Source organism: Magnolia sinica, chromosome 4, assembly GCF_029962835.1.
Source record: "Magnolia sinica isolate HGM2019 chromosome 4, MsV1, whole genome shotgun sequence".
In the NCBI taxonomy this organism is placed as follows: Eukaryota; Viridiplantae; Streptophyta; class Magnoliopsida; order Magnoliales; family Magnoliaceae; genus Magnolia; species Magnolia sinica.
The window spans coordinates 103,821,004-103,846,606 of record NC_080576.1 but is presented as its reverse complement, the minus strand read 5'-3'; the positions used below and the strand labels follow the sequence as shown (position 1 = coordinate 103,846,606).

At 41.1% G+C, this 25,603-nt stretch overlaps 1 protein-coding gene and 1 long non-coding RNA gene across 3 annotated transcripts in view; one reads left to right on the top strand and one right to left on the bottom strand.

Moving 5' to 3' along the window:
* LOC131243591 (peroxisomal membrane protein PEX14-like) overlaps nucleotides 1-25,603 on the top strand; it is an 83,227-nt gene that overhangs the window by 11,367 nt on the left and 46,257 nt on the right. The window lies entirely within an intron of this gene.
* LOC131243593 (uncharacterized) lies at nucleotides 14,962-18,563 on the bottom strand. The gene is made up of 2 exons (XR_009170138.1): nucleotides 17,760-18,563; nucleotides 14,962-15,296 (listed from the first exon to the last, which is right to left on the bottom strand). It is a non-coding gene; the product is annotated as an uncharacterized LOC131243593 (long non-coding RNA).

The window sequence follows — 25,603 nt, the reverse complement described above, 5'->3', positions numbered from 1 at the left end:
CCAACTTGATTGTGGACTGGCTTATGCTAGATCTGGGATATCCTCATATCCATATGTCCTCCATTTTTTACTGTTTACGTGATTTTATGCTTAGGGGCGTGATCCTGACGGGATGATTTTAACTCTGTATTGAGATTTGCTTTATCGACGTGATTGATAACAGTTTAATTGTTTCGTTTTATTATTTGAATATCTTCAACCTGATTATACATGCATTTGTGGTTAGGTCATCACATGTCCTTGCATCAGTTTTGGTATCAGAGCCTAGATTTTAACATAGGTCAACTCGACCTGTGTATTGACTCTACGAAGTGACATATTTTGTTGAGTTTAGTTAGCCCTTTTCCTAGGTTTTGTTGAGTCCCCATATAGATCTATGCCATATAAGATAGTTGTGTTACATTGGTATCAAAATCATTTACCACTTTTCGCACATAGCTCTAGGACCCTTCACTTTTCATTCCTGGTGTATGCCCACACGCACAGGTCATGGATTTGGTCTCCATTATGCCATGGACTCCGATCAATTTACCAAGGCTATGGAGGGCCTAACTAAGAGAATTGATCAACAGTTTCGAACATTGAGGGATGAGATCGTGCATCAGTTTGCGCATCAGGATGGTGAGTTCACGCATCTAAAGGAGAGTTTTACACGCTTAGAGGTTGGTGCTCCAACTGCCAATGTAGGTGGTGCCTAGGCGATCCCCGACACTGGGGTTGTTGATCAGTCCCAAGTTGTAGGCCTTAATCTGCCTAGGGATGGTTTGAGCCTGGCAACGGACATGATAGGGTATATCCATTACCACCCATACAATCGTGATCCTGTTCTTCCCACCCAATGGGAGGGCCATGGTGGGGTGCATCTTCAACAACCTCAGAGATACCATGAACACGAGGACCCTGTCGGTAGGGTCATGAAGGGCATCAAGGTTGACGCTCCTAGTTTTGATGGGAGATTGGACCCCAAAGTTTTTTTGACTGGTTAGCAGACATGGACCTCTTCTTTGAGTGACATGGTCTGCTAGACCCACGACGGGTCGGGTTTGCCAAGATGAAATTGGTGGGCAAGGCAAAACTATATTGGGGAAATGTAGAGCATCGCTGCGAGCGATCTAGAAAGGGTCCAATTCTCTTTTTGATTGAGATGAAAGAGTTGTTGCGAGAGAAATATGCTCCCCTTTCTTACAGGCAGAGACTGTTGGATTAATGACACATTTTGCGCCAAGGATCCATGACGATGATGGAATACATCGTCAAGTTTGATGGATATATAATGAGGTGCTATGTGGATGACGACCGTGCCGTGGTTCTCTCCCGTTTCCGTATGGGCCTCAGGCCTGAGCTTCAGCGGGAGCTCATGCTTCACATGATCACCAGTCTAGAACATGCTTACCAGGTGGTGCAGGAACTGGAGGACTATGTGCGCCAGTCCAATGTTAGGGGGATTGATTTTCGACCTACTATGCCTAGAATAGCTTTGCAGGGAGTGAGATCCCAGGTCGAAAATCAACCCAGAGCTCAACCTGGTACCCAACCAGTCAATAGAAATTGAAGTAACCACATGGCTGGACCAAGAACTAGGCCTGCGATGCTAGGGTAGTGTTGCCATTGTGGTGGCATGGGTCACATCGATGCTGAGTGTTCGAATAAGGGTGGGCACATTGCCTTTGTTTCCGAATACTCCACAAGAAGTGACAAATAAAGTCGATGGTGACCAGGATGATGGGGAGATCATTATCCCCTCCCTTGAACCGGCTAGTGATGCCGAGGATGATACTGTGGAGACAATCCCACTTGCAATGGCGTGGTGCGCCTTGACCTAGATGAATGAAAGCAAGGATTGGCGCAAAACTATCATTTTCCACACTTACGCTAAGTGTGGAGAAAAGAGCTGCAAAGTGATCATAGACAGCGCGAGCTGTGAAAATGTAGTTTCCCCAGTTACTTTGAGTCGCCTGGGGTTAAAGCCAGTCCCTCACCCCAACCCATACAGAGTTTCTTGGGTGGATGCGACATCCCTCCCTGTGACCCAACGATGCCTTGTTCCGATTGAGTTTGGACCAATCAAGGACAAGTTGTGGTGTGATGTGGTCATGATGGACGTTGGTCATCTTATATTAGGAAGGCTATGGCTCTATGATAAAGATGTCACAATATTCGGGCTTACGAATAATTGTGTGTTTAAGCATGAAGGAAAGAAGCTTGTCTTGAGCTCGCTCCCTCCCAAATTGACCACATGAGCGAAAGATGTTGTCCCTAGGCAGTCCTAAGAGTCAAAAGGCGCCTTAATCGAAGTCTCTCCACATCATAGATGCTAAGGAGTTTGAGAGAGAGACTAGGTGGAGACTATGGTGTATGACCTACTGACTAGGGAGAGTACACCCGAGATTGCTATGGGGATACCCCAGGAGGCTTGTCTAGTCCTAGGGGAGTTTCGGGATGTCTTCCCTGAGGACCTTCTAAACAAGCTTCCACCGATGCGAGACATTCAACATGCAATAGATCTCGTCCCAGGGGCGACCTTACCAAACCTCCCTCACTACAGATTGAACCCCACCGAGCATGCTGAGTTGAAGAGGCAGGTGGATGAATTGCTTTAAAAGGGATTCATTCGCGAGAGTCTGAGCTCTTGCGCCATCCCCGTGCGCCGTGCTCATGCTTCCTATGCCTAAGAAAGATGGCATGTGGTGCATGTGTGTTGATAGTAGAGCCATAAACAAGATCACTGTCAAGTATCGGTTTCCCATCCCGAGGCTTGATGACATGCTTGACATGATGGCCACCTCTACTATCTTTTCGAAAATTGATCTCAAGAGTGGTTATCACCAAATTTGTGTTCTCCTAGGAGATGAATGGAAGACTGCCTTCAAGGCCAAGGACGGGCTGTATGAGCGGTTGGTTATGCCCTTCGGGTTAACCAATGCCCCAAGTACGTTTATGAGGGTGATGACCCAGGTGCGACCCTTTATGGGCAAGTTTTTAGTTGTGTACTTCGATGATATCCTCCTCTACAATACGCTCCCCAGCCAGCACATTGAGCACTTGAGACAGGTCTGCAACGCTTTGCACGTAGAAAAGCTCTATGCAAACTTCAAGAAGTGTTCCTTCTTGATCTCCCGAGTTATCTTCCTGGGGTTCGTTGTATCGTCAGAGGATATGTCTGCAGACATTGAGAAAGTTAAGGCCATTGTTAATTGGCCTGAGTTGCATACCATATACTACGTGTGAAGCTTTCATGGCCTAGTTACGTTCTATCAGCATTTCATCTGTGGATTTAACTCGATTATGGCTCCATCATAGATTGCATATGAAATGGGGAGTTTCAATGGACTAAAGCCGTGGCGCGCGCTTTCTCAGAAATTAAGAAGAAGATGACAGAAGCGCCAGTCATGTGGCTACCTGACTTTACCAAAGTCTTTGAGGTAGCATGTGATGCATCGGGAATTGCCTTAGGTGGAGTGTTAAGCCAAGAGGGACATCCTGTGGCCTTTTTTAGTGATAAGCTCAATGAGGCTAAACAACGCTACTCCACTTATGATAAGGAGTTCTATGTGGTTGTGCAATCATTGTGCCATTGGAGGCATTATTTATTACCACAAGAATTTGACCTGTTCTCTGATCATGAGGCCTTGAAATATTTGAGCTCTTAAAAGAAGTTGAGTCTTAGGTATGCCAAGTGGGCACAACTTCTTTAAGAGTACACGTTTGTGCTTAAGTGCAAGGCCGAAAAAGAGGATAAGGTTACTGATGCGTTTAGTCGTCGTGTGATGATGTTGCGGTCCATGAGTATTGAAGTTACAGGCTTTGAGCAACTTAAGGGTAAATACTCTAACTGTCCTGATTTTGGGATCATTTATGCGTCATTGTCTAGTAATCCGCCCTCGAGGAGTGCAAAGTTCATCCTTACAGATGGATATCTTTTTAGAAGGGATAAGCTCTGTATCCCACGCACATCCCTCTATGATTTTCTAGTTTGGAAGCTACATGCCGGAGGGATGATAGGTCACATTGGTCGAGATAAAACAATTTCCCTTGTGTTTGATCATTTCTATTGGCCTAATCTCCAGTGAGATGTGGCTAAGATTGTAGCGCAGTGTTGGACATGTCAAATGGCGAAGCAGAGGAAACAAAATACAGGTTTATATACTCCTTTGCCAGTTCCACATGCTCCGTGGCAAGATGTCAATATGGACTTCATGCTTGGGCTTCCCAAGACTATTTGTAAGCACGATTTCATACTCGTGGTTGTTGATCGATTTTCTAAGATGACCCATTTCCTACCCTGTTATATGACCTCAGATGCCTCCCACGTTGCTAAGTTATTCTTTTAGGAGGTTGTGTGACTTCATGGAGTACCTAGATCCATCGTGTCTGACAGAGATACTAGGTTCACTAGTTATTTTTGGAAGACTCTGGGATCTTTTAGGTATGAGGCTCCAGTTTTCATTAGCATACCATTCCTCGTCGGATGGTTAAATAGAGGTAGTGAACCGTAGCCTAGGGAGTTTGTTGAGATGTTTGGTTAGAGACCACCACAGGACCTGGGGCATTGTTCTTCCTACAACAGAGTTCACATATAATTCTTCAGTAAACAGGTCCATAGGAATGAGCTTGTTCGAAATTGTTTTAGGTCTTAGACACCGAGCTCCCATAGATTTGATCTGCCTGGCTACCCCACATCGTCCTTCAGAGTTATTAGAGTCTTTTGCCCAGCATATACATGCATTGCATAGTGAGATCAGGAGGAAGATTAATTCAAGTAATGAACATTATAAACTTTCTACTGACACTCATAGGAGATTTAGGGAATTTCAACCTGGAGATGACATCGTGGTTCGTATTAGGTCTAATCGCTTTCCACCTTTATCCGTGAAGAAGCTTCATGCCTGTAGCATAGGCCCACATAAAATTGTGAAAAGGTTGGGGTCTAATGCTTATGTTGGGGATATCCCTGCTACCATGGGCATCAGTTCCACATTTAATGTGGAAGATCTAGTTCTCTATCATGAGCCATCACCTCTATCTACTGGTTCCCCTGCTTCTTCCGAGACCCCCCCTATATATGGACCTTGGCCACAACCTGACCTTCCTGTACCCATCTTACCTCATCTTCCACCTTCACCGCGAATAGACGAGATAGAGGAAATTTTGGACTCCGAGGCGGTTTCCACTCGCTCCGGGGGTTTTCAGAAATTCCTAGTCAAAATGGAGGAATAAGCCCATTATAGATAACTCTTGGATCATAGAGATAGAGCTGCAGCACATCAACCTCGATTCGCTCGAGAGATACAGGAGTTCACTTTTGCCAGTGGCTAATTCTTTCTACCCGGGGAGAATTGATGCGGACATCAATGGTGTACCCTTTAGAGTGTACCAGAGGAGGAGGCGTCGCTCACAGAGTATCGAAGTGGAGGAGTTGATGTAGATGGATGCTAGTTCAATCAGACTCATTTTCTGACACGCTATCAGTGTAGGAATGCCATGACTGCACTCTGACCGCAGGCTCATGGGGCGGATTTCACACCCTATCGTATGGGTGTTTTTAGTTTAGGTGTTTTCCTTGTTTTCAGGGGATTTAGTGCACTTTTTTTTTTTTTTTTTTTTTAACTTTTTCGTTTTTTTGTTATTTTTCATTGTTTTTAGGGGCTCTAGTGCACTTTTACTTTTTCCATGGTTTATATATACATTGTGAGAAACCCTATTTTATATTATTGAATGGATAGAGATTCGTATGTTTTCTTCTTCTTTTATCAAGATATTAGGGTTTCAGGATTGACCCTTGGGTGTTGAGGATTCCACCTAGTTCTCAATTTTCCTTCTTTCCAGATCTTCGAGGTGCAGGAAAAGGTAAGTATCAACCCTCTTCCTTTCTTTGATGCCCTAAAATTCATGCCCCCTTCTCATCTCGAACCCAACTCTCTTCTTCATCTCTTTCGTTCCTTTCTGGATTTCCTTTTTGGTTTGAACGGAAAAGAGGGATGGCTAGTCAGGAAAATCATATCCCAACTTGTCTATGGACTGGCTTATGCTAGATCTAGGATATCCTCATATCCCTAGGTCATCCCTTTTTACTGTTTATGTGATTTTATGCTAAGGGGCATGATCCTGACAGGATGATTTCAACTCTGTGTTGAGATTTGCTTTATTGACGTGCTTGATAACAATTTAATTGTTTCGTTTTATTATTTGAATATCTTCAACCTGATTATACATGCATTTATGGTTAGGTCATCACATGCCCTTGCATCAGTAGTTCTGCCTAATTAGGCCAAAAAAATGGGTGGTAGTTCATAAAATGACTTACTTTTCTCCATCACGCATTCACATTTATGTGGGAATTTTATTTGCATGGGATCTGCTGAGTTGTCTTGTGGAATGTGATGTCTTTGATGAAATGCGGAGGTAGTTGATGAATTAGTTGACTAGAAACGAATTCCTTTGCTTATTGTCGAACACTGATTGTACATGTATTTGTAGAGGTTACAGATACCATATTGAGAAAGAGTTACAATTGTAATTTGTACAAGCACTAAGATTAGATTAGGAGATCTTTGTCATAATCTTGAGTTGATTTGGAGGAAATCTTCGCATCATCTTGAGGTGATGAGTTGGTGGATATGGTTGTATCTTTAGCATTTCCTCACAAAGTAGAGCAGGGAAATGGGTTGGACTGATCAAATTGCTTCATATGAGAGAATTTTTATGTCGAGAAGGCCTTCGTGAATAATTGGCAACTTGATTAGCACTGGACAAGTATAGGATGTCAACATCTCCATTTGTCACTCATTCTCTAATGTAGTGAAAATCAATTTCAATATGCTTCGTTCTAGCATGAGAAACTATATTTGTTGCTAGATAAATGGCACTAATATCACAATACAACGTTATTGGAGCTGTCATGAAAACAGCGTCTGTGCTACATTAAGAAACTGTGTTTTGTTTCTTGGCACTCTAACAAATCAGATTTTCTCCATAGTATATTGAGAATCCAGTGGAGTGTTTGTCATCAGGGCATACAGCCCAATCTCTAACAACCTAGTCTCAACAGCATGATATTGTCCGCTTTGCCCATGGGGCTCACGGTTTTGTTGTTGTTGTGCAGCATGCCAACAACACAGTGAACTGAGATCCATTCTCCGGTCTCACCCACAAACGATAAACAAGAAGAAATATAAGCTAGAAAAGAATCAAAGCAATCCAAACAAACCACAAGACAAGATATATGTGGAAAAACCTCAACAAGGGTAAAAAACCACGAATGCAAACTTCCACTATGAAGAAAAACGAAGATTACAAGGCAATATACTAACCTCTCCCTTGGAAGTACAGAGAAAACCTTTTGCCCACACCTTGGAATAACTCTCATTATATCTAGAAAAGCCCTAGGAACCCCTATTTATAGTTTAGGCAACTCCCCTTTCGCACCCTTACGAAAACCGACTCCAAAATCCGCAGTCCGCATCAAATCCGGAGACGAATCTACGTACCTCGACTGGTCGAGCAGGTTGCTCGAATGGTCGAGCGGACCCTCGACTGGTCGAGCATGGACCTCGACCGGTCAAGCACCTCGGAACCCAAAACTTGATGCTCGCTGGACTTTGAGTCGAGCAGTCCTCGAGTAGTCGAGTGGGCCACTCGACCGGTCGAGCAAGGCACTCGACTGGTTGAGCGGCCCCTAGATGTGGCTCCACATCTCAATAGTTCTCGGGGTTGCCCCCAAAACACGTTATACTATTAAAGACTTCACCCCACGTATAATCATCACAACTTCAGACGATGCTTCCGATGTGGGACAAGGTTCCACCTTTCACTGTGTGCATAGTAGCCTGCCAGCACAATAGCCTGTCAGCCACACAGTAGTCTGCCAACCACCTGGGGTCCCCCCACATGCGCGCCTGCCCACATATGCCTGCCCACATGTGACCGTCATGACGGGGCGTCACAAGATCCCCCACCGAGGGCAGAGCCATCCTCGGCTCTGATACCATTTGTAACAGCCCAGTCTCAACAGTATAATGTTGTCCGCTTTGCCCACGGGGCTCATGGTTTTGTTCTCGGGGTTGCCCCCAAAACGCGTTATACTATTAAAGACTTCATCCCACATATAACCATCATAACTTCAGACAACGCTTCCAATGTGGGACAAGGTTTCACCTTTCACTATGTGTACAGTAACCCGCCAGCATAGTAGCCTACCAACCACACAGTAGCCTGCCAACCACATGCGCGCCTGCCCACATATGCCCGCCCACATGTGAGCACAGTGACGGGGCGTCACATAGTCAACATCTTAGTAGTGTATAATGTTGTTGAGCTAGCATATTTGAAGCATGAGTCATGTCTAAGAGAACCTTTTGTTGGGAATTTTAGAAAGATGAAGCGTAAAACCTTTCAAACTTCAATTATAATCACATTATGATCTACTTGGCATCTACATGATATCAAAATTTTCAAAAGGAATGAACCTAGGGTTGAGATCATACTTTCAATTTATGCCCTGTCTGAAAGGGTGGAAGCCCAATGCCGCCTCTTCAAAGTAGAAGGTCTCTCCTTGATCTATTTCCAGGCAAGGAATGCCTTGAAAGCCTTCTCACACCCACACTAAAGGGCTATGAATGTGAGAAAGAACTTGACCCAGTCCACCAGATGGGTTACACGAGGGATGAATGAGACAGAAGGGAGGATGAGGAGAGGACCTCTCTCTTCTTCTTCTATTTCTTTTTCTTCTTCCTTTTTCTCTTTGGGTAGGGATGTTCAAGATTTCTTTTTAGTTTCTCCTTTGGAAGTAGTATCTAGTTATAAGGGGTTCCTACTTTCATGTGAAGCACTAGTATGGTGCTCCAAACCTCTACAAACTTCGGTTGCCCCACATCATCAAAATTATGTAATCCTACCCATCCATGTGCCCAAATTGACCTGAATCCTTCTACTATCTGTGGTGTCCATCCTTGGCCTAGAATCCCATACAATCACAACTGCACAAGTGGTGGACCACTAAGAGCAACTGTCGGATATCCATAGTTTGATCAAAACACTTTTAGCAGTGAAAACAAAAGACCCATGGTTGAAAAAGTTCAAGAAATCTTTTGAAATCTTTTAAGAGGGCTGTCTAGCTTTATAATACTCAATTAATGGTCCAATTGACAGGATCCACCCATAATAATTAAGTCCCAGAAGACTAGTGGATTCCTTGTTGGTGGATGTAAGGCTTCCACTACATCCTATGTAAGCAACGAATGTAACCACAAATAATTGTCTCAAGCCCCACAACATTAGGACCAAGAAGTCCTCTTTTGACCTCACTAAGGATTAATCAAAGCTAACACATGATCAAGTCAATCCAATCCATGCATGATGGGCCTCTCCGTTAAGAGATTTGATATGATCCCCCAATTGGAACGTCTAATCAGGCTCAACATAGGTGCTCGTAAACAAGTGAACATTCATACTTCTGTGTGGAGAAAGGTGATGGAAACAAGATGCCCAATGGTGGAGATTAATCCAACCCAACTCATCGTTTGTCCACGTCCACTATGCATAGATAACCACAAAACTAACCCCGGGATGCCCAAACCCGATGGAGTGGTCATGGAATTTAGGATACTTGAGAATTAAGGTGCCACAATTCCTCCCTTGTCATGATGGTCATCACTCGACTTCATTCTTTCCCCTTGGAGAGATTCCATAAGGAATCCCTGTAACTTGCTATGCATAGTTCCATACACAATCAATGATGAGAAAAAAAGTATATTTCATTCAACTAAGTGATAATAAATAAACAAGATCCATCAGAATATATCATTGGCATTTTAGGTACACATCTAACACCTTTGAGATGTCATAGTATTCTTTTAACTACTACAAGGTGTGGAAGCCTTGGAGCATGCATGTATTGATACACCAATTTGACGGCAAAGGCAATGTTTTAGAGTTACCATGGATGGCCAATGAATAAAAAAATTCCCTATGCTGGAAGATCCAAGCCATAGATTATTTAACCTTTTATTTGTTGAATTGGTATTGTTTCTGTATTTTCCTTTTTGGCTGTTTGTTTGTTGGCTACCTATTGGAAATTTTAGGATTATTCCATCTGAGAAAGTTTGGTGCTGGACTCATTCGCAGTGGGGCCTGTAAATAATATCAACAGTTTGGATCACTTAGGCTGTTAGACTCATTTGTAAAAACTGAACCCACTCTGCCTGAGCATTGCTTAATAACACTATTTCCCAATAATGGCCATTTTAATGATAGAAGTTTGGTTTGGTTATGGTTGGTCTTTCTTTTCTTGCGATGGTGGGGTCCTTTCTTGGCCTTCTTCTGTGGTTAATTTTTTTGAGCTTTTGTTTTGGGGTGTTGTCTATGGTGGGGCCTTTTCTTCACTTGCTTTGTTGTGTTTTCTTTCATCATCATCATCATCTCATCATCTAAGCGCAACTAACTGGAGTCGGTTACATGAATCCTTTTGCGCCATCTACTCTATCAAGAACTATATCCACAGTTAAACCATAGGTCAAGTTTTTTCTTACCACCTCCACCCTTGTCCTTTTGGGCCGTCCCCTTGCCCTTTTAGAGCCTTCAACTTGAACCAACTCCTAACCAAAACAGTTCTTGGTCTTGGTTGCACATGAACAAACCATCTAAGTCTACTTTCCTTCCTCTTATTACCTATTGGTCAACTCTACTCCATATTTAGATGCAGTGGACTGCAGGAAGCATTGATGCACTAGTGCCCATGACTTAATTCTACTCATGAATAAATCCCTTCTCTCATGAAATGTTGTTAGCATTCTGGAAAACACAGTATATACAAACCAGATTACAATATGTATGCAATATAAGATAATTTTTGGGCAAGAGGAAGGAGAAATAGGAAAGTAGCACTGATTCAAATCAGTCACGTTTTTTTTTTTTTTTTTGGAATTTGCGGTAGAGACAAATTTCTCTATATGGAGCCCCAAACACTTAATTTTTTTTTTTTTTTCATTTCCATCGCCAAAGAGGGCACCAACCTGCAAAAAATACATCATCTAAGCCTTATCCCAACTTTTGGGGTCGGTTATACAAAACATATTCCACCATTCCACTTTATAAGGTCATATCCTCAGTTGAACTACATGTCACCAAATTCCATGCTACCTCCACACATCCCCTTGGACCTTCCCCTTGTCTCTTTAAGCCTTGGACTTGAGCTAAGTTGCTCCTTCAAACGGTGAAGTTCTTGGTCTCATTTACTTGCGATTTCCGATGTACACTTCATTCCTCTTGTGATTATACAAATGAAAGATTTAAACCTTTAAGAGAATGAAAAGATAAGATGAAAAAAAAAAAGTGAAGAGAATGGGGAAATGAAAAAACATGAATTCTCTCTCATGGCTCCTCCTTATTTTATTACAAGGTAATCTTAAGAAAATGACAGAAATACCCCCACACTTGTAATTTAACCAAATACACCGAAAATACCCCTAAAGCTCAACACTCCCCCTCAAGTTGGTGCAAAAATATTTAACATGCTCAACTTGCTTAAGGTTTCAAGCAATCTAGCTTTGCAAAGTCCTCTAGTAAGAATGTTTACCAACTGAAGTTGTGTAGAAATATAAGGAGTACAAATTAGTCCATCGCATAGCTTCTCCTTTATGAAATGTCGGTCCACCTTGATGTGCTTGGTGCAATCATGCTAGACAGGATTATGAGCAATACTGGCAGCGTTATTGTCAGATTGCCACAATATAGGTGCATTTTTCCTGGAGTGTTGTATCCCAACTCTGATAACAAAGATCGAAGCCATAATAGCTCACATACACCATAAGCCATGGATCTAAATTCTGCTTTTCAATTAGATCTTGCCACAACAGACTGTTTCTTACTCCTCCAGTTGAGTAAGTTCCCCCCAACTAAGAAGCAATACTCAAAAGTCGATCATCTGTCAGTAACTAAATCGACCCAATTTGCATTCGTATAGGCTTCAACTCTTAGGTGACCATGCCTAGTAAACAAAATTCCTTTTCCAAGAGATTATTTTAGATATTCAAGAATCCGATGAGCTGCCTCCAAGAGTGTAGCTCTTGGATTATGCATGAACTGACTAATAACACTCACTGCACAAGGACTATCTGGCCAAGTAAGAGACAAGTAAATTAGTCAGTGTACTAACCTTTTAAACTGCCCTGCATCAACTAATTGTTGACCATTCTCATCATTCAATCTATCATTTTGTTCAATTAGAGTATCTGCTGGCTTTGCTCCAAGGTTACTTGTCTCTTTCAGAATGTTTAGGACATACTTTCTTTGAGAGATAAAGATGCATCACTTTGAACATGCTACCTTTATCCTAAGAAAATACTTTAGTTTGCCTAGATCCTTAATCTCAAACTCCTTTCCAAGGTACCTCTCGAGTTTCAGAATCTCCTCCTCATCATCTCTAGTTACCACTATATCATCTACATAAACAATGAGAGCCATTGTCTTCCCCTTGGATCATCTGATGAATAAAGTCTGATTTGCTTGACTTCGTGTGTAGCCAACCCTTTTTAATGCATTACTGAAGCACTCAAACCATGTTCTAGGTGACTGTTTGAGACCATATAAGGCCTTCTTCAGCTTGCAAACTTTTCCTTCGGTATTAGAATACAAAAAATCCAGAGGTATCCTCATATATACCTCCTCCAAATAACTGTGAAGAAAGGCATTTTTCACGTCCAACTCATAAAGTGGCTACGTCAAATTTGCAACCATAGACAAAAGTACTCGTATAGAGCTCATCTTTGCTACTAGTGCAAAAGTCTCTTGATAGTCAATACTGTATGTCTACATGTGGCCTTTGACAACTAGGCATGCCTTATATTTGTCCACAGATCCATCTGGTTTGTATTTCCACAGTGTACACCCTCTTACACCTCACTAGATGCTTCCCTCTAAGAAGGTCTACGTAGTCCAATGTTCCATTCTTTTCTAGAGCTTTCATCTTCTCCATGGATATGAATGTCGGTATCGAATCGGCCGATACGACCATATCATATCTGTATCGACACGATAGGATACGTGGTACGGGATTGTATTGGCCCAATACGAAAAAACTGACTCTTGTTGGCCCGATACGTGATACAGGGCATATCGGCACCGATACGGCTGATACATGCAAATACGCCCATAAAAGTCCAATTTTGTTTTTTTTTTTTTTTCAAAATTTCACTCATGTCTCCTCCTCCTCCTCCTCTTCTTCTTCTTCTTCTTCTTTTTTTAATTTTTTTTAAAATTTTAATATTTAAACTATGAAAGAAGCTTAAAAACTCATTTTAGGCTAGATCTCGACTTATTTTGGGATCAAAACAAATGATTTGAATAGGATTAGACAAATCAAAGCGCAGTGGACCATTACAGGAAAAATCGGAAAGAAAGGTAAAGCTTCACCTTCTTTTTTCCTATTTCCATCTTCTTTTTGTTGTATTTCAACGTAATGGTCCATAGTTCACCAAATCATGCTTGATTTGTGTTCAATTAGGTCCCATTTAGTTGACCTTCAACAAGTCAAATTGATGCACAACATTCTCATCAAAGAGTGGTCTGATATACCATTGAATACATGGTCAAAACACACACACAAAAAAAAAAGAAGACAGATTCTTGGATCTCTCTCTCTCTCTCTCTCTCTCTCTCTCTCTCTCTCTCTCTCTCTCTCTCTCTAATTTTCTGATATTTTTTCCACATTTTTTTTGCCTAAAAAAAACTCTGACCGATACGGGCTGATATAACCTTGATACCGATATGCAACGCTGTATGGTATCATTTTTCCACTGGCCTGATACGCTGACTGATTCTGACATTCAGAAGCAAAGAAAATGGAAGCCAGGAAAGGACGATAAGATGGTGAAAGAGACTGATAAGAAACAGACTCTGTCTTGGGATGTTGACTACAAGAATGTTTACCTTTTCAAATAGCAATAGGAAGATTCAGATCATTAGTACTATCAACAACATGAACAAGATTAGGAGAAGAAGATGTGATGATGGGAGTAGTAGTATTATCTGCATCCAAGGAAGAACTTCCCTGGGGTAGCTGGCCCTCCTATGGTTTTTCCTCTGGCTTCCTCCTCATGTAAACTTGTAACTCTTTAGCCAGCACACTCGTATCTTGTAAGCTAATAGTATCGCTAGAGTATGAATCCTGTAAGCTAATTGTACCACTAGAGTAAAAAACATACAGTGATACACGAACATGAAGAAACAACGAGTCAGTCCTCTTTTCACCAACACTCTCCCCCTGAAGAGAGGGACCACGAGAAGCGAAGCAAGGAATAGATTCATGAAATGTAACATCCATGGACATAAATGACATCGAGAAGTAGGGAAATAGCACCAATATCCCTTTTGAGAGTCAGAGTACCCAAGGAATACACACTTGAGACCTTTCGGATCAAGTTTAGTGCGTAATTGTTTATGAATATGGACAAAACACACACAACCAAAGACTCTAGAAGGGATTGGAAATAATGGACAACCAGGGATAAGGACCTGAACAGGAGATTTAAAGCCAAGAACACAAGAAGGCATGAGATTTATGAGGAAAGATGCAGTGAGAATAGCATCGGAAAAAAGTCTTTTGGACATTCATGCCAAATAATAATGCTCTTGTCACTTCCAGGAGGTGGCGGTTCTTTTGCTTTGCCACTCCATTTTGTTCCGGTGTACCAATACAAGTAGTTTGGTGTTCAATACCATGATTACTTAAATATGATAAGTGCAAAATAAATATACTCCTCCCTGTTATGAGAATGAAGAATTTTGATATGAGAATCAAACCGATTACAAACCATCTTATATATTTTTTTTTGAAGGATGGAAAACACTTAATCTTTAGATTTCATAAGATAAACCTAGGTGTCGTGGGTTCAATCATCAACAAAAGAAACAAAATAGCGATAACCAATAAGAGAAGTAGTGGGAGAGGGTCCTCAAACATCATAATGAAAAATAGAAAAAGGTGCAATGCTTTTATTAGAACTCTATGGATAAAAAACTATGACATCATTTTGTAAGTTCACACGCTTCACATCGTAACTCAACAGAACTAGAACTATAACCAAATAATTCGGGAAACAATTTTTTTTCTAGATAGGAAAATGATGAATGTCCAAAACGAAAGTGCCAATGAAAAAGCTAGTCTTTATTGCTACTACTACAACTACTACTGGCAATGCAGGATTGATGTGCCACAGTCTAAGGTGACAAGTCTTGACTCTTGAGAAGGAATAAGCCATTAGATTCCTAGCCACTTTAATCACCCTCCTTGAATGTAGATCCTGGAACACACAGGGCGTGGGAAAAAAAGGTTACACTACAATTCAAGGATTTTGTGATACTACTAATAGACAACAAATTAGAGACGAGATTTGGGACATGTACATTGAAGAAAGGGGCAAATTGTAATAAATAGAGACATTCCCTTTTCGACAATAGAAGACATTAATAACTTTAATTTTTTCTTTTTTCAGAGTAAATAGAATATCTAGAAAAAACAGAAGACAGACCTATCATGTGATTTGAGGCACTGGAATCAATGATCCATGACCAATGTTTTAAATAGCGAATAGCGTGTGGCGTAGCGTTCACCCCTCTGAAGTGTGAGGCGTAAGCTACATAGCATGTAGCATAAGCTACATGCTACATCTAGATTTTTAACTAAGGTCATGATATTCACCAAATTAGATTGATTAATAATGAAGTTTTAACAAAATTTCATGATATTTGATGCAACCAAACACAACCTAAAGTAATAGGTGAGAGTAATCATTAAGTATAAGGGTAAAGAAAGAGCAACAAAACTGATTTAATACTATACTATTACTAATATCATTTTTACTAAAAGATTGAAAAGATTGATTAATTCTTGTTGAAAATAGAAAAATGTAACAATCATTGAAAACATTAATTGATTTTAATGTTGTAGTGAAAATAACTTGCAATCTAGGCTACATAACGTGTAGCCTAGTCTATGTAGTGTGTAGCGTATGAAAATTATCATGTAGTGCAGGCTACATGTGACTTAAGCTATTTTCATGAGCTACATAGCGTTAAGGCTAAGCTATGCTACGTAGCGTAAGCTACACGCTATGTAACATAGCTATTTAAAACATTGTCCATGACAGAGAAGTGGATGAAGAAAATGTATCAATGTAGAATGCAGACACACTTGTACCTATGTGAGCAGATGCTGAGGTTGATGAATTTTCACACAGGCACTCAGACTCATCTTCTGATACATAGACCATCCTAGGTAAGAGATTAACCCCCATAGAGGTTTCAATAGGAGTAGATTGTGAGTTGGGAGTGGTGATACCAGTGGATGTGGACCCTTCTTTAGTAGATTCTATGTTGACTGAAGATGTACCCCTTTTACGATTGTATCTATGTGGTCAACGTATAATTTCTCAACAATGCTCTCTGTCTTGCCCAGTATTTCCATAGTGCGTGCACTTCAAATCCTTTCTCTTTGGTAGGCTTCTTCTCACCTTCCTTATTTGCCCTATGGAAACTAGCACTCGATGCAAGGGTTGATTTCTCTACAGTCGCATTATTATATTGTTGTGTTAAGGCCAACCTACTCTCCTCACTCTAGATGCGTGCATATACTTGACTCAAAGAGGGCAACTGATCTCGTCCAAGTAATTGTATTATGATCAACTTGAATTTTGGATTAAGACCAAATAGAAAATTGATAATGTGATTCCTCTCAACCCTTATACATCACAACTTCTTTAGTGCACACTGGTTCATATGGATCATAGAAATCTAACTCTTCCCACATACGCCTCAAAGTTGCAAAGTACCGGGTGAAAATGAGCAATGTACGGTCGTAGTTTATAAATATAAGCAAAGTTTTGCACTAAGAATAAGTTTGGGCTGTAATATCCCAAATATCTTTGGTGGTTCTCATAAACATAAACCCATTACTCACATCTAGCTCCATAAAATTGACCAAAAAGGCCATAATTGAAAATTTCTATGCTTCCAACTTATCATGAGAGGGATTAGTGATAGCTGGTTCCTTTGTTTTTCTTGTCAAATATCTAAGTTTGCCTCTTCCCCTAATAAACATCTTCACTGCCTGTGGTCATTGTAAATAATTAGGGCCACTTAACTTCACCGTCATCATTTGTATTTCCAAATTATCTAGGGATGGACCTCTAGTGGAATGTGAATTAACCTCAGTATTACTGTTGTTCGACATCCCTACAGACGAACAACGTCAATTCAACTGACAAAAAAGATTTTTTGTTATCTCAAATGATGCTTTTGGGCTCTTTTCAGGCTTAGGTACACACCAATTTTCCCCCCACAAATTACTCTGAAAGACAACAAAGCGGTGTTCACAAATCCAAATACTTCAAAAAACTATCAAATTAATGTGGAAGTAGAGCAGCTTTTTTTTTTTTTTTTTTTACACACGCACCCGACCCACACACCCACGCACGCCATAGTGGGATTTCACCACCTATGGGTTTCGAACCCAAGACCTCATGTTGAAACTCCTTAGAGTCTACCACAGAGGCAAGGACTGGAACCCAGAAGTAGAGCAGCTATGAATCTGAGTCTATTCCATACACCTCCAACAAAAAAAAAAAAAAAAGCCCAAAAAACCCTAGGTGAAGTCACTCCCTATGGTAGAAAATTTGTGATTTCTGTCTCCACAGTGATTTGATCAACATGAGACCACTCCCAATCAACTTTAATTTTAAAAAAAAACTGATCCAAACAGTACTAACCTTGAATCTGAAAATCATCTTGTAGGGTCGCAGTCATCCAATTTGTTTCGAAACCCACATTTTTCAAACTGCCTTGAAACACCATTAGATAGCTTCAAAAAAATATGGAAAAAAAATCACCCAAAACCATGATAAATCAAAACGATCCAGGCGGTTGTGGTTTTGTTCCGATCTACTGCCCCGACCATATGGTTGTCAATGTCAACAGTACGGTCATATGACGTCAGCACCTACAGACAACACTTGGAGTTGTCTTTGATCCTTCTTTGTTAAACCCCTATGATGATCTTGATTCTCTAATACTAAGATGAAAGAATAAAACCTTTGAAAGAATGAATGAAAAGATGAGAAGAAGAAAAAAATGAAGAGAATGGGGTAAATGACAAAACATGAATACTCTCTCATGTCTCCTCCTTATTTTGTTAGAAGGTCTTATCAGAAGAATATGACAGAAATATCCCCACACACATAATTTAACCAAATACACCCAAAATACCTTACAACTTAACATTTACAATTTGATTCGATTTCCAAAAGATTGACTGTCTCAAAAAAAAAAAAAAAGAAGAAAGAAAGAAATAAATAAATAAAGAAAGAAAAGAAAAGAAAAGAAAAGAAAGGAAAAAAAGAAAAAAAAAAAAAAAAAAAAAGAGGAGAAAAGAGAGTTGGATACTTGGATCAACCTACATTGGCCCACTCAAAACCAATACGGCTGATGCTGGCATACAACCATGAAGTCTCCCTTTCGAAATTCTCTTCTAATTGTCTCTCATTTTTCCACTTCTTTCTTCACTTCAAACATAGGCGAAGCTTAGAAAGTCATTTCACATTGGTGACTAAAGCACAAGATTTGATTGGTATATGACAAATTGAAGCAGAATGGACCATTTTGGGAAAAATCAGAAGAAGGGGTAAACCATTGCTTCTTCTTCTTCTTCTTCTTCTTTTCCATTTTGTAATCTTCCTTTTAAAATGGGGCCTAGTCCATTAAACCATGCTTGATTTGTGTTTGATTATGGCCTGTTGGGCCTAGCAGGTCAAGTCGACACACAACATTCTTATCAGGTAATTGTCTAATGCACCATTAAATGCAATGTTAAAAAGACAAAAAAGTGATACTCTAGCATTTTTTATTTTTATTTTTTTATTTTTTTTTTTTGTACTTTTCCTATTTTCTGAATAAATTTTCAATTTGTTTTTGGGGCTAAAGTGGGCTTGTATCTTCCGCCATGTGTCCGATATGGTCTAGCACGCCTTGTATCATATCAATCTTGGGCCCAGCCAATACATCTATTGAGCCCGAAACAAAACCTTGCTTGGGCCCTGATTTTGAACTAGTCAATCTGGGCCTGGTTGGCTTGGGTCCTAATTTTTGAGTTGGTCTAGCGGGGAATATTTGAAATTGCAGGGTGTGGGTTCTTTCATTGACAACCCTAGACGTATCTCCTTGTTTAGAAATGCCTACTGTATAACTGCATTTGTAGGAGTTCATGTTTCATAACTAGCTGCTTGTAATTGGCTTTGACAATATTGGTTCCACTCAATATGCTCTCAAATCTCTAGATTTAAATTGGGTGAAATTGGTTGAAGATGCAAGACATGCATATTCATAATGTGTGGTTCCACTAATGTGGAACAAACACTCCAAGTGGCTATATGAAATTCTACTTCAGTGAAAGCTCGGGAAATCCTGGTCCTTTGGCATTTGGATGGTCTTGATGAATGATGGCTGATACAAGGGAGATCAAAATGGCTCTTAATTTTTTTAGTGGACCTTTAGGCAACAACAATCTAGTTGTAGCCTTGTAGGCAGTGTTTGAAATATCGGTATCACATTACATATCGCATCCTTGGGATATAGATATGTATCGGTTATCGTACAGGATATATCGTTTGTATCGGGTAATTTATCACACTTTTTGGGAAACATGGGAAAACATTGGGAAAATGATTGAATTTTTCAATGAAACTTCAGGGATTGTTAAAAAAGACCTTAATACACACTTTTAAATCATAACATCTCAAAAAAAAGTGCACATAATAGGTTAAGCTTTGTGTTGTCTGATTGAACTAATGCAACCATTTTGAAATTGAATGCATAACATTTAGAGTGTATGTGATGATCATTTCATCAAACACTCTTAAATACTTCGAAATTAATCTCAAATGATAGCTAGTTGAAGGGAGATTTCGAAAAAAAATAAATATTTCAATAAATTTTTTTATTAAAATGATTTTTATTTTCTGAAAATTGACAAGGACTTAACAAGTCAGTAAATCAGCCCTCATACATGCTTGATTTCATGTTTGGAGTGCAACTTTATATGCAATTTGGGAGAAATTTCAAAAATTTCCCAAATTTCCTCAAATCGGACCACCTACACTTCGAAATTAGAGTGTATATAATGATCATTTTATCAAATACTCAAAATACTTCGAAATTAGTTTCAATTGACAGCTGGTTGAAGGAAATTTTCAAAAAAAAAAAACATTGAGAACATGAAGAACCAATGGATTTGTAACCATTTGACACTGATTTTGTAAACCGAGAGGAGCTGAAAGCTTTTGTGTATATGAGACAACCCAAAGGGGTTGAATATATAGAGATTACAGCATCTATACAAGGAAAGAAATAAAATCAGAATCATCTACCTATGGAAACCAACTATATAAGGTATGCTAGCTATACAAGGCATATTTCAGTCTGTCTAACATCCCCCCTCAAACTAATGCGGGTCATCAACAAGTAATAGTTTGCCAACGAGAAATGAGTGACGTGCAGAAGTTAGGGACTCGGTGAGAATGTCTGCAATCTGATCATGGGATGCAACATGTGGTAGAGAAATGAGCCCAGACTGAAATTTCTCACGGATAAAGTGACAGTCAACTTCAATATGCTTCGTCCGTTCATGAAAAACCGGGTTAGAGGCAATCTGAATGGCACTGAGATTATCAACATGGAGTGGAGTAGGATTCTGCACAGGAATGCCCAAGTCGAAAAGAAGTCCACGTAACCAAACAAGCTCATTACACGCAGCAGACATCGCCCGATACTCGGCTTCTGTGCTTGATTTGGAAACAGTGGCCTGCTTCTTACACTTCCAAGAGATGAGAGAAGTGCCGAGAAAAACACAGTAGCCAGTGGTAGATCTTCGTGTGAGAGCGCAACCAGCGCAATCAGCATCTGAATAAGCACGAAGGTTCAGAGTCGCCGTGGAGGAGAAGAACAGTGATCGATCTAGAGTTCCACGTAGGTACTGTTTGATGCGTAACATCGTAGTCATATGAAGAGTCCGAGGAGCAGAAACAAACTGACTGACGACTTGGACAACGTAGGCAATATCAAGGCGAGTCATAGTTAAGTAAACCAGACTCTCAACTAAACAGCGGTATAAGTCAGGCTGTACAAGTAGATCACCATCGTCGCGGCCATAATGAACGTTAAGTTCTGAGGGAGTCTGCACTGTTTTTTGATCTGTCAATGATGCCAAAGCGAGAAGATCCTTGGCATATTTACGCTGGCTGACCAGGATCCCACGTTTAGAATGTGAAATTTCAAGCCCAAGAAAGTATGTGAGATGGCCAAGGTCTTTCATCTTGAAGGAGGATTGCAGAACTTCCTTTAAAGCCGAGATGCCCGTAGCACCGCTACCAGTCAGGAGGAGGTCGTCAACATAGACCAGAACAATGACAATTCCGTGAGCAGTGATGCGCAAAAATAAGGATGGGTCATGACCACTTTGAGTAAAGCCAGCACCCGTAACAACATCGTGAAAGCGTTGGAACCATGCCCGAGGTGCCTGTTTGAGGCCGTACAAGGCTTTCTTTAGGCGGCATACCTTATTGTCAGGGATTAAAGAGCCAGGAGGAGGTTTCAAATATACGGTTTCTTGGAGATCTCTATGGAGAAAGGCATTTTTCACATCCATCTGAGCGAGTGGCCATGAGCAAACAGAAGATATAGCCAGAAGAGTACGAACAGTTTTCATCTTGGCCACGGGAGCGAAAGTCTCATCATAATCAATTTCGTATTCCTGTTTGCATCCCTGAGCGACAAGTCGAGCCTTATATCGATCCAATAATCCATCAGACTTGAGCTTGACAGAATAAATCCATTTGCTACCAATTAGCTGTTGGTCAGCAAGTCAAGTGACAATGTCCTACGTATGATTATCATCCAATGTTGTAAGTTATTCTGCCATAGCCTTCTTCCAACAATCATGAGTGGCTGCCTGAGAGTATGAAGTAGGAATAGAAACGGTATCCAGAGTAGCATTCATGGCAGACATAGAGCATATCAACCAATCAGGCGCTCGATGTTCACGAGCGGAACGACGTATCGAGGTAAGTTCGGGATCTGCAACAGGTACAGTAGGTTCGGGTTGAGTAATAGGTGGTGGATCTGTATGTGGTCGACGTGAGTAAACCTGCAACGGATGAGGGAGAGTACTTAAGGTAAACGGAATTTCTGGAAAGGCAGTTAGACCAGGAGAGTTTGGAGTGTGCGGAGGAGGAAGAGATGAATGAAAAGCAATGTATTCAAGAAAAACAGCATGTCGTGAAACCCAAACACGACGAGAAACTGGATCATAACATCGAAAACCCTTCTAAGTTTCCCCAAATCCCAAGTACATACATTTGACTGATTTTAGAGATAGTTTGTTACGTTCACGTGAAGCCAGGTGAACATAACAGATACAACCAAAAACACGAAATGTGGAATATGCAGGAGGTAAGCCGGTGAGAACAGAGTAAGGAGATTTACTGTTCAGAACTTTGGTTGGCATCCGGTTAATCAAGTAGACGGAATGTAACATTGCTTCCGCCCAGAAAGAACGAGGAACACTCATAGCTGTCATCAGGGTGTTGGCAGTTTCAACAATATGACGATTTTTTCTTTTAGCCACCCCGTTCTGTTGTAGAGTATCAGAACAGGTGGTTTGATGAATAATCCCATGCCCTTGAAGAAATGTACGAAAATCAATTGAGAGATATTCCCCCCTGAGTCAGCGCGGAGAGTTTGAACTGAAACCCGAAATTGAGTCTCCACCATAGAGTGAAATAACTTGAATTTTTTAAAAACCTGTGACTTCGATTGCAGAAAGTAAATCCAAGTGTAACGTATGAAATCATCAATGAATATAACATAGTATCGTAACCCAGAAAGAGACATAATTGGTGAAGGACCCCAGACATCCGTATGCACAAGTTCAAACATAGAAGATGATTTTGTAGTACTTAGGGAAAATGGAACACACTTACTTTTTGAAAGACAACAGGAAGAACAAGAATAATCCAAATCATTTTTATTAAGAGAAATATTCCCTAACATGTCAGACGAAATTAACTGAAGTAACCGATCGGAATGTAGATGACCCAGGCGAAAGTGCCATAGTTTCCACAATTTATTTGCCGAAGAAATATCTGATGAAGAAGGAGAAAAGAAACAACGAGCCGAACTGACAGATGGATCAAAATCCAGTACGTACAGAGGACCATGCTGCCTACCCCTCCCAAGTACCTTCCCCGTCGCCAGATCCTGCACAAAACAACAGTTGGGAAGAAATATGACTAAGCAGTTATTGGATGTGAGTTGACCAACTGAAATTAAATTGGAGGAGAGGTTAGGGACATGAAACACATCACGAAGGGTGAACTGGCGATGAGCAGAAGGAGAGAAAGTCAATGATCCAACAGACTGAATAGGTAGTCTAGTGCCATCCGCAGTAGAAATAGCCTGATTGCCGGTGTAGGGACGAATGTCATGAAGATGGGATACAGCATTGGTCATATGATTGGAAGCACCCGAATCGAAGAACCATGTAGAAGATGGGGATATACCTGACATACCGGCCGCAGAAAGGGCCTCAACGATTTGCTGGAGCATCGCAGGAGTCAACGAAGATGAAAGACCTTCAGCAGAAACAATAGATGTAGAATCACTAACAGTCGGCTCAGAAGAAATAGTGGCAGCAGTAGCAGAAAGAGCACGACCACGGGCACGACCACGACCATCACGTCCACGGCCTGAAGAAGATGTATATGCACGTGTACGACAGTCTTGAATACCATGACTAGTTCGTCAACAATAAGCGCACCATTCTTTGCATTGAGCGACAACATGACCCACCTTGTTGCAGCCGCGACAAGTTAAAGGAGAGGAGCCACGTGTTGGTGTAGTGGTGGACACAGCAAGCACCATATCAGATGATCCCGGAGTTGAGGAAGGAAGTGATTGAACTTTCAGTCGTTGTTCCTCAGCCAATAGATCATTAATAACCGAATTCAATGAAGGAGTAGGGCTACGGTTCAAGAGAGCAGCCCGACAATGCTCGAATTCCGGACGCAGTTTCATAAGAAATTGGCGAACTTGCGCACTCTCGCGCATAGTTTGGAAAATCCTAAAGTCATTAGGAAATATTGGATCCATCAAGGCCATCTCAGTCCAAATTGTGACAATTTTAGAATAAAATGATTGAATACTGTCGTCACCTTGAGTAAGGTTAACGAGATCCTGTTCCAAACGATATGACCAGGCCGCATTACTTTGTTGATAAATTGTCTGAAGATGCTCCCACATTGCCTTAGCCGTGCGATGAGGTGTGAGGTCAGCAGCAATGGACCGATCGACCGAATCGAGAATCCAGGTAATAATCCGTCCATTGTTCATTTTCGAATCAGCCAATTTATCGGCATCCGTGGAAGTGGGAATAGTAACAGATCCATCAATTAGTCCCCACAAACCACGACCCTTGAGGAAGTTCTGAAAATGGATGGCCCATAACGAATAGTTGGTACCATCAAAACTACACCTTGGGGCCTCTGTACGTGATGAGTTCTTGTCCATTGATCGGAATTAATATAAAGCACGTAAAGAGTTGCAGCAGAAGAATGTTTTAGGTGTACCGTACAGTAGGAGATACCCAAGGGGTAGCAGTATCTGGATCTGGCGGAATAGGAACAATAACATGAGCTCTGGATCTGGAAAATGTAGATCTGGATCTGGCAAAATTGTAACAGCAATAGTGGATCTGGATCTGGATAAGCGAGATCTGGCGACGCAGCAGCAATAGCAACAGATCTGGATGGGGTTGCTGGAACTCGAAGCGAACGAGTAATAGAGGTGACTAAGCGACGCTGGACGAGCAGAGGGGCGATCAGACGAGCAGGGGGTGGTCGGATCTGCAACAAGGGGCAGTCGGACGAGCAAGGAGTGGTCGGATCTGCAACAGGGGGTGCGGGACGAGCAATAGAGGGCTGGATGAGCAGAGGGATGGTCGGACGACGCAGCAGGGGTGGCCGGACGACGCAGGGGTGGTCGGATCTGACAGGTGGTGTCGGATTTGGATCAGTGAAGCTCTAATACCATGTAAACCGAGAGGAGCTGAAAGCTTTTGTGTATATGAGACAACCCAAAGGGGTTGAATATATAGAGATTACAGCATCTATACAAGGAAAGAAATAAAATCAGAATCATCTACCTATGGAAACCAACTATATAAGGTATGCTAGCTATACAAGGCATATTTCAGTCTGTCTAACAGATTTAACATAATTCAACAAAAAAAGGATCAGAAATTGAAAATACTCACCGGATCGAACATGTGGGATATATCGGCACTACTTGTGTACTTCATATCACACGGGTGGGATACAAGATATATCGTCGGATATATCGGCCGATATTGTCGATATTTAAAACATTGCTTGTAGGAACCTTCTACGCATGTGCTACTCCTGCATTTGCTTCCTAGCTTTTTTCTACACTCTCTAACATTTGGAAACAAACCGTTCTGCATTCCCTGCTGACCATCACACTTTGTGCAACTAAGATTGAGGAGCAT